Raw genomic sequence first — 15,006 nt, 5'->3', positions numbered from 1 at the left:
AGGTATGCACTTTGCAAAAAAAACCTCTGTTTTCTGTCAAAAAATTGGATGTGTCCACGTTGTGTTTTGGGGCATTTCCTGTCGCGGGCGCTAGGCCTACCCACACAAGTGAGGTATTATTTTCATCGGGACACTTGGGGGAACTCTGGGTGGAAGGAAATTTGTGGCTCCTCTCAGATTCCAGAACTTTCTGCCACCGAAATGTGAGGAAGATGTATTTTTTTAGCCAAATTTTGATGTTTGCAAAGGATTCTGAGTAACAGAACCTGGTCAGAGCCCCACAAGTCACCCCATCTTGGATTCCCCTAGGTCTCTAGGTTTAAAAGATGCACAGGTTTGGTAGGTTTCCCTAGGTGCCGGCTGAGCTAGAGGCCAAAATATACAGGTAGGCACTTTGCAAAAAAACACCTCTGTTTTCTGTCAAAAAATGGGATGTGTCCACGTTGTGTTTTCGAAAATTCACTGGTTTGGTAGGTCTCCCTAGGTGCCGGCTGAGCTAGAGGCCAAAATCTAAAGGTATGCACTTTGCAAAAAAAACCTCTGTTTTCTGTTCAAAAAATGGCATGTGTCCAGATTGTGTTTTGGGGCATTTCCTGCCGCGGGCGCTAGGCCTACCCACACAAGTGAGATGTAATTTTTATCGGGAGACTTGGGGGAATGCTGGGTGGAAGGAAATTTGTGGCTCCTCTCAGATTCCAGAACTTTCTGTCACAGAAATGTGAGGAAAACTTTTTTTTTAGACAACTTTTGAGGTTTGCCAAGGATTCTGGGAAACAGAACCTAGTCAGAGCCCCACAAGTCACCCCATCTTGGATTCCCCTAGGTATCTAGATTTAAAAATGCACAGGTTTGGTGGGTTTTCCTAGGTGCCGGCTGAGCTACAGGCCAAAATCTACAGGTATGCACTTTGCAAAAAAAACCTCTGTTTTCTGTCAAAAAATTGGATGTGTTCACGTTGTGTTTTGGGGCATTTCCTGTCGCGGGCGCTAGGCCTACCCACACAAGTGAGGTATTATTTTCATCGGGACACTTGGGGGAACTCTGGGTGGAAGGAAATTTGTGGCTCCTCCCAGATTCCAGAACTTTCTGCCACCGAAATGTAAGGAAGATGCATTTTTTTAGCCAAATTTTGATGTTTGCAAAGGATTCTGGGTAACAGAACCTGGTCAGAGCCCCACAAGTCACCCCATCTTGGATTCCCCTAGGTCTCTAGGTTTAAAAGATGCACAGGTTTGATAGGTATCCCTAGGTGCCGGCTGAGCTAGAGGCCATAATCTACAGGTAGGCACTTTGCAAAAAAACACCTCTGTTTTCTGTCAAAAAATGGGATGTGTCCACGTTGTGTTTTGGGGCATTTCCTGTTGCGGGGGCTATGCCTACCCACACAAGTGAGGTATCATTTTTATCGGGAGACATGGGGAAGCGCTGGGTGGAAGGAAATTTGTGGCTCCTCTCAGATTCCAGAACTTTCTGCTACTGAAATGTAAGGAAAAATTATATTTTTAGCCAAATTTTGAGGTTTGCAAAGGATTCTGGGTAACAGAACCTGGTGAGAGCCCCACAAGTCACCCCATCTTGGATTCCCCTAGGTCTCTAGTTTAAAAAAATGCACAGGTTTGGTAGGTTTCCCTAGGTGCCGGCTGAGCTAGAGGCCAAAATCTACAGGTAGGCACTTTGCAAAAAACACCTCTGTTTTCTGTCAAAAAATGGGATGTGTCCACGTTGTGTTTTGGGGCATTTCCTGTCGCGGTCGCTAGGCCTACCCACACAAGTGAGGTATAATTTTTAACGGAACACTTGGGGGAACGCTGGGTGGAAGGAAATTTGTGGCTCCTCTCAGATTCCAGAACTTTCTGCCAACGAAATGTGAGGAAAACGTGTTTTTTAGCCAAACTTTGATGTTTGCAAAGGATTCTGGGTAACACAACCCGGTCAGAGCCCCACAAGTCACCCCATCTTGGATTCCCCTAGGTCTCTAGTTTTAAAAGACGCACAGGTTTGGAAGGCTTCCCTAGGTGCCGGCTGAGCTAGAGGCCAAAATCCACAGGTAGGCACTTTGAAAAAACACCTCTGTCTTCTGTCAAAAAATGGGATGTGTCCATGTTGTGTTTTGGGGCATTTCCTGTCGCGGGCGCTAGGCCTACCCACACAAGTGAGGTATCATTTTTATCGGGAGACTTGGGGGAACGCTGGGTGGAAGGAAATTTGTGGCTCCTCTCAGATTCCAGAACTTTCTGCCACCGAAATGTGAGGAAAACCTGTTTTTTAGCCTAATTTTGATGTTTGCAAAGGATTCTGGGTAACAGAACCTGGTCAGAGCCCCACGAGTCACCCCATCTTGGATTCCCCTAGGTCTCTAGTTTAAAAAAATGCACAGGTTTGGTAGGTTTCCCTAGGTGCCGGCTGAGCTAGAGGCCAAAATCTACAGGTATGCACTTTGCAAAAAAACACCTCTGTTTTCTGTTGAAAAATGGGATGTGTCCACATTGTGTTTTGGGGCATTTCCTGCCGCGGGCGCTAGGCCTACCCACACAAGTGACGTGTCATTTTTATCGGGAGACTTGGGGGAATGCTGGGTGGAAGGAAATTTGTGGCTCCTCTCAGATTCCAGAACTATCTGTCACAGAAATGTGAGGAAAACCTGTTTTTTTAGACAACTTTTGAGGTTTGCCAAGGATTCTGGGAAACAGAACCTAGTCAGAGCCCCACAAGTCACCCCATCTTGGATTCCCCTAGGTATCTAGATTTAAAAATGCACAGGTTTGGTGGGTTTCCCTAGGTGCCGGCTGAGCTACAGGCCAAAATCTACAGGTATGCACTTTGCAAAAAAACCCTCTGTTTTCTGTCAAAAAATTGGATGTGTCCACGTTGTGTTTTGGGGCATTTCCTGTCGCGGGCGCTAGGCCTACCCACACAAGTGAGGTATTATTTTCATCGGGACACTTGGGGGAACTCTGGGTGGAAGGAAATTTGTGGCTCCTCTCAGATTCCAGAACTTTCTGCCACCGAAATGTGAGGAAGATGTATTTTTTTAGCCAAATTTTAATGTTTGCAAAGGATTCTGAGTAACAGAACCTGGTCAGAGCCCCACAAGTCACCCCATCTTGGATTCCCCTAGGTCTCTAGGTTTAAAAGATGCACAGGTTTGGTAGGTTTCCCTAGGTGCCGGCTGAGCTAGAGGCCAAAATATACAGGTAGGCACTTTGCAAAAAAACACCTCTGTTTTCTGTTGAAAAATGGGATGTGTCCAGATTGTGTTTTGGGGCATTTCCTGCCGCGGGCGCTAGGCCTACCCACACAAGTGAGATGTAATTTTTATCGGGAGACTTGGGGGAATGCTGGGTGGAAGGAAATTTGTGGCTCCTCTCAGATTCCAGAACTTTCTGTCACAGAAATGTGAGGAAAACTTTTTTTTTAGACAACTTTTGAGGTTTGCCAAGGATTCTGGGAAACAGAACCTAGTCAGAGCCCCACAAGTCACCCCATCTTGGATTCCCCTAGGTATCTAGATTTAAAAATGCACATGTTTGGTGGGTTTTCCTAGGTGCCGGCTGAGCTACAGGCCAAAATCTACAGGTATGCACTTTGCAAAAAAAAACTCTGTTTTCTGTCAAAAAATTGGATATGTCCACGTTGTGTTTTGGGGCATTTCCTGTCGCGGGCGCTAGGCCTACCCACACAAGTGAGGTATTATTTTCATCGGGACACTTGGGGGAACTCTGGGTGGAAGGAAATTTGTGGCTCCTCTCAGATTCCAGAACTTTCTGCCACCGAAATGTAAGGAAGATGCATTTTTTTAGCCAAATTTTGATGTTTGCAAAGGATTCTGGGTAACAGAACCTGGTCAGAGCCCCACAAGTCACCCCATCTTGGATTCCCCTAGGTCTCTAGGTTTAAAAGATGCACAGGTTTGATAGGTATCCCTAGGTGCCGGCTGAGCTAGAGGCCATAATCTACAGGTAGGCACTTTGCAAAAAAACACCTCTGTTTTCTGTCAAAAAATGGGATGTGTCCACGTTGTGTTTTGGGGCATTTCCTGTTGCGGGGGCTATGCCTACCCACACAAGTGAGGTATCATTTTTATCGGGAGACATGGGGAAGCGCTGGGTGGAAGGAAATTTGTGGCTCCTCTCAGATTCCAGAACTTTCTGCCACTGAAATGTAAGGAAAATTTATATTTTTAGCCAAATTTTGAGGTTTGCAAAGGATTCTGGGTAACAGAACCTGGTGAGAGCCCCACAAGTCACCCCATCTTGGATTCCCCTAGGTCTCTAGTTTAAAAAAATGCACAGGTTTGGTAGGTTTCCCTAGGTGCCGGCTGAGCTAGAGGCCAAAATCTACAGGTAGGCACTTTGCAAAAAACACCTCTGTTTTCTGTCAAAAAATGGGATGTGTCCACGTTGTGTTTTGGGGCATTTCCTGTCGCGGGCACTAGGCCTACCCACACAAGTGAGGTATAATTTTTAACGGAACACTTGGGGGAACGCTGGGTGGAAGGAAATTTGTGGCTCCTCTCAGATTCCAGAACTTTCTGCCAACGAAATGTGAGGAAAACGTGTTTTTTAGCCAAACTTTGATGTTTGCAAAGGATTCTGGGTAACACAACCCGGTCAGAGCCCCACAAGTCACCCCATCTTGGATTCCCCTAGGTCTCTAGGTTTAAAAGAGGCACAGGTTTGATAGGTTTCCCTAGGTGCCGGCTGAGCTAGAGGCCAAAATCTACAGGTAGGCACTTTGCAAAAAAACACCTCTGTTTTCTGTCAAAAAATGGGATGTGTCCACGTTGTGTTTTGGGGCATTTCCTGTTGCGGGGGCTATGCCTACCCACACAAGTGAGGTATCATTTTTATCGGGAGACATGGGGAAGCGCTGGGTGGAAGGAAATTTGTGGCTCCTCTCAGATTCCAGAACTTTCTGCCACTGAAATGTAAGGAAAATGTATATTTTTAGCCAAATTTTGAGGTTTGCAAAGGATTCTGGGTAACAGAACCTGGTGAGTGCCCCACAAGTCACCCCATCTTGGATTCCCCTATGTCTCTAGTTTAAAAAAATGCACAGGTTTGGTAGGTTTCCCTAGGTGCCGGCTGAGCTAGAGGCCAAAATCTACAGGTATGACCTTTCCAAAAAACACCTCTGTTTTCTGTCAAAAAATGAGATGTGTCCACATTGTGTTTTGGGGCTTTTCCTGCCGCGGGCGCTAGGCCTACCCACACAAGTGAGGTATCATTTTTATTGGGAGACTAGGGGGAACACTGGGTGGAAGGAAATTTGTGGCTCCTCTCAGATTCCAGAACTTTCTGCCACAGAAATGTGAGGAACATGTGTTTTTTTAGCCACATTTTGAGGTTTGCAAAGGATTCTGTGTAACAGAATCTGGTCAGAGCCCCACAAGTCACCATATCTTAGATTCCCCTAGGTCTCTAGTTTTCAAAAATGCACCGGTTTGGTAGGTTTCCGTAGGTGCCGGCTGAGCTAGAGGCCAAAATCTACAGGTATGCACTTTGCAAAAAACACCTCTGTTTTCTGTCCAAAAATGCGATGTGTCCCCGTTGTGTTTTGGGGCATTTCCTGTTGCGGGCGCTAGGCGTACCCACACAAGTGAGGTATCATTTTTATTGGGAGACTTGGGGGAATGCTGGGTGGAAGGAAATTTGTGGCTCCTCTCAGATTCCAGAACTTTCTGCCACAGAAATGTGAGGAACATGTGTTTTTTTAGCCAGATTTTGAGGTTTGCAAAGGATTCTGGGTAAGAGAACCTGGTCAGAGCCCCACAAGTCACCCCATCTTGGATTTCCCTAGGTCTCTAGTTTTAACAAATGCACAGGTTTGGTAGGTTTCCCTAGGTGCCGGCTGAGCTAGAGGCCAAAATTTACAGGTATGACCTTTCCAAAAAACACTTCTGTTTTCTGTCAAAAAATGGGATGTGTTCATGTTGGGTTTTGGGGCATTTCATGTCGCGGGCACTAGGCCTTCCCAAACAAGTGAGGTATCATTTTTATCGGGAGACTTGGGGAAACGCTGGGTGGAAGGAAATTTGTGGCTCCACTCAGATTCCAGAACTTTCTGCCACCAAAATGTGAGCAAAATGTGTTTTTTACCCACCTTTTGAGGTTTGCAAAGGATTCTGGGTAACAGAACCTGGTCAGAGTCCACAGGTAACCCTATATTGGATTCCCCTACGTCTCTAGTTTTCGAAAATGCACAGGTTTGGTAGGTTTCCCTAGGTGCCGGCTGAGCTAGGGGCCAAAATCTACTGGTATGCACTTTGCAAAAAACACCTCTGTTTTCTGTCCAAAAATGGGATGTTTCCACGTTGTGTTTTGGGACATTTCCTGTTGCGGGGGCTAGGCCTACCCAAACAAGTGAGGTATCATTTTTATTGGGAGACTAGGGGGAACGCTGGGTGGAAGGAAATTTGTGGCTCCTCTCAGATTCCAGAACTTTCTGCCACTGAAATGTAAGGAAAATTTATTTTTTTAGCCACATTTTGAGGTTTGCAAAGGATTCTGGGTAACAGAACCTGGTCAGAGCCCCACAAGTCACCCCATCTTGGATTCCCCTATGTCTCTAGTTTAAAAAAATGCACAGGTTTGGTAGGTATCCCTAGGTGCCGGCTGAGCTAGAGGCCATAATCTACAGGTAGGCACTTTGCAAAAAAACACCTCTGTTTTCTGTCAAAAAATGGGATGTGTCCACGTTGTGTTTTGGGGCATTTCCTGTTGCGGGGGCTATGCCTACCCACACAAGTGAGGTATCATTTTTATCGGGAGACATGGGGAAGCGCTGGGTGGAAGGAAATTTGTGGCTCCTCTCAGATTCCAGAACTTTCTGCCACTGAAATGTAAGGAAAATTTATATTTTTAGCCAAATTTTGAGGTTTGCAAAGGATTCTGGGTAACAGAACCTGGTGAGAGCCCCACAAGTCACCCCATCTTGGATTCCCCTAGGTCTCTAGTTTAAAAAAATGCACAGGTTTGGTAGGTTTCCCTAGGTGCCGGCTGAGCTAGAGGCCAAAATCTACAGGTAGGCACTTTGCAAAAAACACCTCTGTTTTCTGTCAAAAAATGGGATGTGTCCACGTTGTGTTTTGGGGCATTTCCTGTCGCGGGCACTAGGCCTACCCACACAAGTGAGGTATAATTTTTAACGGAACACTTGGGGGAACGCTGGGTGGAAGGAAATTTGTGGCTCCTCTCAGATTCCAGAACTTTCTGCCAACGAAATGTGAGGAAAACGTGTTTTTTAGCCAAACTTTGATGTTTGCAAAGGATTCTGGGTAACACAACCCGGTCAGAGCCCCACAAGTCACCCCATCTTGGATTCCCCTAGGTCTCTAGGTTTAAAAGAGGCACAGGTTTGATAGGTTTCCCTAGGTGCCGGCTGAGCTAGAGGCCAAAATCTACAGGTAGGCACTTTGCAAAAAAACACCTCTGTTTTCTGTCAAAAAATGGGATGTGTCCACGTTGTGTTTTGGGGCATTTCCTGTTGCGGGGGCTATGCCTACCCACACAAGTGAGGTATCATTTTTATCGGGAGACATGGGGAAGCGCTGGGTGGAAGGAAATTTGTGGCTCCTCTCAGATTCCAGAACTTTCTGCCACTGAAATGTAAGGAAAATGTATATTTTTAGCCAAATTTTGAGGTTTGCAAAGGATTCTGGGTAACAGAACCTGGTGAGTGCCCCACAAGTCACCCCATCTTGGATTCCCCTATGTCTCTAGTTTAAAAAAATGCACAGGTTTGGTAGGTTTCCCTAGGTGCCGGCTGAGCTAGAGGCCAAAATCTACAGGTATGACCTTTCCAAAAAACACCTCTGTTTTCTGTCAAAAAATGAGATGTGTCCACATTGTGTTTTGGGGCTTTTCCTGCCGCGGGCGCTAGGCCTACCCACACAAGTGAGGTATCATTTTTATTGGGAGACTAGGGGGAACACTGGGTGGAAGGAAATTTGTGGCTCCTCTCAGATTCCAGAACTTTCTGCCACAGAAATGTGAGGAACATGTGTTTTTTTAGCCACATTTTGAGGTTTGCAAAGGATTCTGTGTAACAGAATCTGGTCAGAGCCCCACAAGTCACCATATCTTAGATTCCCCTAGGTCTCTAGTTTTCAAAAATGCACCGGTTTGGTAGGTTTCCGTAGGTGCCGGCTGAGCTAGAGGCCAAAATCTACAGGTATGCACTTTGCAAAAAACACCTCTGTTTTCTGTCCAAAAATGCGATGTGTCCACGTTGTGTTTTGGGGCATTTCCTGTTGCGGGCGCTAGGCGTACCCACACAAGTGAGGTATCATTTTTATTGGGAGACTTGGGGGAATGCTGGGTGGAAGGAAATTTGTGGCTCCTCTCAGATTCCAGAACTTTCTGCCACAGAAATGTGAGGAACATGTGTTTTTTTAGCCAGATTTTGAGGTTTGCAAAGGATTCTGGGTAAGAGAACCTGGTCAGAGCCCCACAAGTCACCCCATCTTGGATTTCCCTAGGTCTCTAGTTTTAACAAATGCACAGGTTTGGTAGGTTTCCCTAGGTGCCGGCTGAGCTAGAGGCCAAAATTTACAGGTATGACCTTTCCAAAAAACACTTCTGTTTTCTGTCAAAAAATGGGATGTGTTCATGTTGGGTTTTGGGGCATTTCATGTCGCGGGCACTAGGCCTTCCCAAACAAGTGAGGTATCATTTTTATCGGGAGACTTGGGGAAACGCTGGGTGGAAGGAAATTTGTGGCTCCACTCAGATTCCAGAACTTTCTGCCACCAAAATGTGAGCAAAATGTGTTTTTTACCCACCTTTTGAGGTTTGCAAAGGATTCTGGGTAACAGAACCTGGTCAGAGTCCACAGGTAACCCTATATTGGATTCCCCTACGTCTCTAGTTTTCGAAAATGCACAGGTTTGGTAGGTTTCCCTAGGTGCCGGCTGAGCTAGGGGCCAAAATCTACTGGTATGCACTTTGCAAAAAACACCTCTGTTTTCTGTCCAAAAATGGGATGTTTCCACGTTGTGTTTTGGGACATTTCCTGTTGCGGGGGCTAGGCCTACCCAAACAAGTGAGGTATCATTTTTATTGGGAGACTAGGGGGAACGCTGGGTGGAAGGAAATTTGTGGCTCCTCTCAGATTCCAGAACTTTCTGCCACTGAAATGTAAGGAAAATTTATTTTTTTAGCCACATTTTGAGGTTTGCAAAGGATTCTGGGTAACAGAACCTGGTCAGAGCCCCACAAGTCACCCCATCTTGGATTCCCCTATGTCTCTAGTTTAAAAAAATGCACAGGTTTGGTAGGTTTCCTTAGGTGCCGGCTGAGCTAGAGGCCAAAATCTACAGGTATGACCTTTCCAAAAAACACGTCTGTTTTCTGTCAAAAAATGTGATGTGTCCACGTTGTGTTTTGGGGCTTTTCCTGCCGCGGGCGCTAGGCCTACCCACACAAGTGAGGTATCATTTTTATTGGGAGACTAGGGGGAACGCTAGGTGGAAGGAAATTTGTGGCTCCTCTCAGATTCCAGAACTTTCTGCCACAGAAATGTGAGGAACATGTGTTTTTTTAGCCACATTTTGAGGTTTGCAAAGGATTCTGTGTAACAGAATCTGGTCAGAGCCCCACAAGTCACCATATCTTAGATTCCCCTAGGTCTCTAGTTTTCAAAAATGCACCGGTTTGGTAGGTTTCCGTAGGTGCCGGCTGAGCTAGAGGCCAAAATCTACAGGTATGCACTTTGCAAAAAACACCTCTGTTTTCTGTCCAAAAATGCGATGTGTCCACGTTGTGTTTTGGGGCATTTCCTGTTGCGGGCGCTAGGCGTACCCACACAAGTGAGGTATCATTTTTATTGGGAGACTTGGGGGAATGCTGGGTGGAAGGAAATTTGTGGCTCCTCTCAGATTCCAGAACTTTCTGCCACAGAAATGTGAGGAACATGTGTTTTTTTAGCCAGATTTTGAGGTTTGCAAAGGATTCTGGGTAAGAGAACCTGGTCAGAGCCCCACAAGTCACCCCATCTTGGATTTCCCTAGGTCTCTAGTTTTAACAAATGCACAGGTTTGGTAGGTTTCCCTAGGTGCCGGCTGAGCTAGAGGCCAAAATTTACAGGTATAACCTTTCCAAAAAACACTTCTGTTTTCTGTCAAAAAATGGGATGTGTTCACGTTGGGTTTTGGGGCATTTCCTGTCGCGGACACTAGGCCTTCCCAAACAAGTGAGGTATCATTTTTATCGGGAGACTTGGGGAAATGCTGGGTGGAAGGAAATTTGTGGCTCCACTCAGTTTCCAGAACTTTCTGCCACCAAAATGTGAGCAAAATGTGTTTTTTAGCCACATTTTGAGGTTTGCAAAGGATTCTGGGTAACAGAACCTGGTCAGAGTCCACAGGTAACCCTATCTTGGATTCCCCTACGTCTCTAGTTTTCGAAAATGCACAGGTATGGTAGGTTTCCCTAGGTGCCGGCTGAGCTAGAGGCCAAAATCTACTGGTATGCACTTTGCAAAAAACACCTCTGTTTTCTGTCCAAAAATGGGATGTTTCCACGTTGTGTTTTGGGACATTTCCTGTTGCGGGGGCTAGGCCTACCCACACAAGTGAGGTATCATTTTTATTGAGAGACTAGGGGGAACGCTGGGTGGAAGGAAATTTGTGGCTCCTCTCAGATTCCAGAACTTTCTGCCACTGAAATGTAAGGAAAATTTATTTTTTTAGCCAAATTTTGAGGTTTGCAAAGGATTCTGGGTAACAGAACCTGGTCAGAGCCCCACAAGTCACCCTATCTTGGATTCCGCTATGTCTCTAGTTTAAAAAAATGCACAGGTTTGGTAGGTTTCCCTAGGTGCCGGCTGAGCTAGAGGCCAAAATCTACAGGTATGACCTTTCCAAAAAACACCTCTGTTTTCTGTCAAAATATGAGATGTGTCCACGTTGTGTTTTGGGGCTTTTCCTGCCGCGGTCGCTAGACCTACCCACACAAGTGAGGTATAATTTTTATCGGGAGACTTGGGGGAATGCTGGGTAGAAGGAAATTTGTGGCTCCTCTCAGATTCCAGAACTTTCTGTCACCGAAATGTGAAGAAAGCTTGTTTTTTTAGACAAATTTTAAGGTTTGCAAAGGATTCTGGGTAACAGAACCTGGTCAGAGCCCTACAAGTCACCCCATCTTGGTTTCCCCAAGGTCTCTAGTTTTCAAAAATGCACAGGTTTGGTAGGTTTCCCCAGGTGCCGGCTGAGCTAGAGGCCAAAATCTACAGGTAGGCACTTTGCAAAAAACACCTCTGTTTTCTGTCAAATACTGGGATGTGTCCACGTTGTGTTTTGGGGCATTTTCTGTTGCGGGCGCTAGGCGTACCCACACAAGAGAGGTATCATTTTTATTGGGAGACTTGGGGGAATGCTCGGTGGAAGGAAATTTGTGGTTCCTCTTAGATTCCAGAACTTTCTGCCACAGAAATGTGAGGAACATGTGTTTTTTTAGCCACATTTTGAGGTTTGCAAAGGATTCTGTGTAACAGAATCTGGTCAGAGCCCCACAAGTCACCATATCTTAGATTCCCCTAGGTCTCTAGTTTTCAAAAATGCACCGGTTTGGTAGGTTTCCCTAGGTGCCGGCTGAGCTAGAGGACAAAATCTACAGGTATGCACTTTGCAAAAAACACCTCTGTTTTCTGTCCAAAAATGCGATGTGTCCACGTTGTGTTTTGGGGCATTTCCTGTTGCGGGCGCTAGGCGTACCCACACAAGTGAGGTATCATTTTTATTGGGAGACTTGGGGGAATGCTGGGTGGAAGGAAATTTGTGGCTCCTCTCAGATTCCAGAACTTTCTGCCACAGAAATGTGAGGAACATGTGTTTTTTTAGCCAGATTTTGAGGTTTGCAAAGGATTCTGGGTAAGAGAACCTGGTCAGAGCCCCACAAGTCACCCCATCTTGGATTTCCCTAGGTTTCTAGTTTTAACAAATGCACAGGTTTGGTAGGTTTCCCTAGGTGCCGGCTGAGGTAGAGGCCAAAATTTACAGGTATGACCTTTCCAAAAAACACTTCTGTTTTCTGTCAAAAAATGGGATGTGTTCACGTTGGGTTTTGGGGCATTTCCTGTCGCGGGCACTAGGCCTTCCCAAACAAGTGAGGTATCATTTTTATCGGGAGACTTGGGGAAACGCTGGGTGGAAGGAAATTTGTTGCTCCACTCAGATTCCAGAACTTTCTGCCACCAAAATGTGAGCAAAATGTGTTTTTTAGCCACATTTTGAGGTTTGCAAAGGATTCTGGGTAACAGAACCTGGTCAGAGTCCACAGGTAACCCTATCTTGGATTCCCCTACGTCTCTAGTTTTCGAAAATGCACAGGTTTGGGAGGTTTCCCTAGGTGCCGGCTGAGCTAGAGGCCAAAATCTACTGGTATGCACTTTGCAAAAAACACCTCTGTTTTCTGTCCAAAAATGGGATGTTTCCACGTTGTGTTTTGGGACATTTCCTGTTCCGGGCGCTAGGCCTACCCACACAAGTGAGGTATCATTTTTATTGGGCGACTAGGGGGAACGCTGGGTGGAAGGAAATTTGTGGCTCCTCTCAGATTCCAGAACTTTCTGCCACTGAAATTTAAGGAAAATTTATTTTTTTAGCTAAATTTTGAGGTTTGCAAAGGATTCTGGGTAACAGAACCTGGTCAGAGCCCCACAAGTCACCCCATCTTGGATTCCCCTAGGTCTCTAGGTTTAAAAGATGCACAGGTTTGATAGGTATCCCTAGGTGCCGGCTGAGCTAGAGGCCATAATCTACAGGTAGGCACTTTGCAAAAAAACACCTCTGTTTTCTGTCAAAAAATGGGATGTGTCCACGTTGTGTTTTGGGGCATTTCCTGTTGCGGGGGCTATGCCTACCCACACAAGTGAGGTATCATTTCTATCGGGAGACATGGGGAAGCGCTGGGTGGAAGGAAATTTGTGGCTCCTCTCAGATTCCAGAACTTTCTGCCACTGAAATGTAAGGAAAATTTATATTTTTAGCCAAATTTTGAGGTTTGCAAAGGATTCTGGGTAACAGAACCTGGTGAGAGCCCCACAAGTCACCCCATCTTGGATTCCCCTAGGTCTCTAGTTTAAAAAAATGCACAGGTTTGGTAGGTTTCCCTAGGTGCCGGCTGAGCTAGAGGCCAAAATCTACAGGTAGGCACTTTGCAAAAAACACCTCTGTTTTCTGTCAAAAAATGGGATGTGTCCACGTTGTGTTTTGGGGCATTTCCTGTCGCGGGCGCTAGGCCTACCCACACAAGTGAGGTATAATTTTTAACGGAACACTTGGGGGAACGCTGGGTGGAAGGAAATTTGTGGCTCCTCTCAGATTCCAGAACTTTCTGCCAACGAAATGTGAGGAAAACGTGTTTTTTAGCGTAACTTTGATGTTTGCAAAGGATTCTGGGTAACACAACCCGGTCAGAGCCCCACAAGTCACCCCATCTTGGATTCCCCTAGGTCTCTAGTTTTAAAAGACGCACAGGTTTGGAAGGCTTCCCTAGGTGCCGGCTGAGCTAGAGGCCAAAATCCACAGGTAGGCACTTTGAAAAAACACCTCTGTCTTCTGTCAAAAAATGGGATGTGTCCATGTTGTGTTTTGGGGCATTTCCTGTCGCGGGCGCTAGGCCTACCCACACAAGTGAGGTATCATTTTTATCGGGAGACTTGGGGGAACGCTGGGTGGAAGGAAATTTGTGGCTCCTCTCAGATTCCAGAACTTTCTGCCACCGAAATGTGAGGAAAACCTGTTTTTTAGCCTAATTTTGATGTTTGCAAAGGATTCTGGGTACCAGAACCTGGTCAGAGCCCCACGAGTCACCACATCTTGGATTCCCCTAGGTCTCTAGTTTAAAAAAATGCACAGGTTTGGTAGGTTTCCCTAGGTGCCGGCTGAGCTAGAGGCCAAAATCCACAGGTATGCACTTTGCAAAAAAACACCTCTGTTTTCTGTTGAAAAATGGGATGTGTCCACATTGTGTTTTGGGGCATTTCCTGCCGCGGGCGCTAGGCCTACCCAGACAAGTGAGGTGTCATTTTTATCGGGAGACTTGGGGGAATGCTGGGTGGAAGGAAATTTGTGGCTCCTCTCAGATTCCAGAACTTTCTGTCACAGAAATGTGAGGAAAACCTGTTTTTTTAGACAACTTTTGAGGTTTGCCAAGGATTCTGGGAAACAGAACCTAGTCAGAGCCCCACAAGTCACCCCATCTTGGATTCCCCTAGGTATCTAGATTTAAAAATGCACAGGTTTGGTGGGTTTCCCTAGGTGCCGGCTGAGCTAGAGTCCAAAATCTACATGTATGCACTTTCCAAAAAACACCTCTGTTTTCTGTAAAAAAATGGGATGTGTCCACGTTGTGTTTTCGAAAATGCACAGGTTTGGTAGGTCTCCCTAGGTGCCGGCTGAGCTACAGGCCAAAATCTACAGGTATGCACTTTGCAAAAAAACACCTCTATTTTCTGTCAAAAAATTGGATGTGTCCACGTTGTGTTTTGGGGCATTTCCTGTAGCGGGCGCTAGGCGTACCCACACAAGTGAGGTATTATTTTCATCGGGACACTTGGGGGAACTCTGGGTGGAAGGAAATTTGTGGCTCCTCTCAGATTCCAGAACTTTCTGCCACCGAAATGTGAGGAAGATGTATTTTTTTAGCCAAATTTTGATGTTTGCAAAGGATTCTGGGTAACAGAACCTGGTCAGAGCCCCACAAGTCACCCCATCTTGGATTCCCCTAGGTCTCTAGGTTTAAAAGATGCACAGGTTTGGTAGGTTTCCCTAGGTGCCGGCTGAGCTAGAGGCCAAAATACACAGGTAGGCACTTTGCAAAAAAACACCTCTGTTTTCTGTAAAAAAATGGGATGTGTCCACGTTGTGTTTTCGAAAATGCACAGGTTTGGTAGGTCTCCCTAGGTGCCGGCTGAGCTAGAGGCCAAAATCTACAGGTATGCACTTTGCAAAAAAACACCTCTGTTTTCTGTTGAAAAATGGGATGTGTCCAGATTGTGTTTTGG

This window comes from Pleurodeles waltl, chromosome 9 (genome assembly GCF_031143425.1).
Source record: "Pleurodeles waltl isolate 20211129_DDA chromosome 9, aPleWal1.hap1.20221129, whole genome shotgun sequence".
Taxonomy (NCBI): Eukaryota; Metazoa; Chordata; class Amphibia; order Caudata; family Salamandridae; genus Pleurodeles; species Pleurodeles waltl.
Note: the sequence above shows the minus strand (reverse complement) of the source record.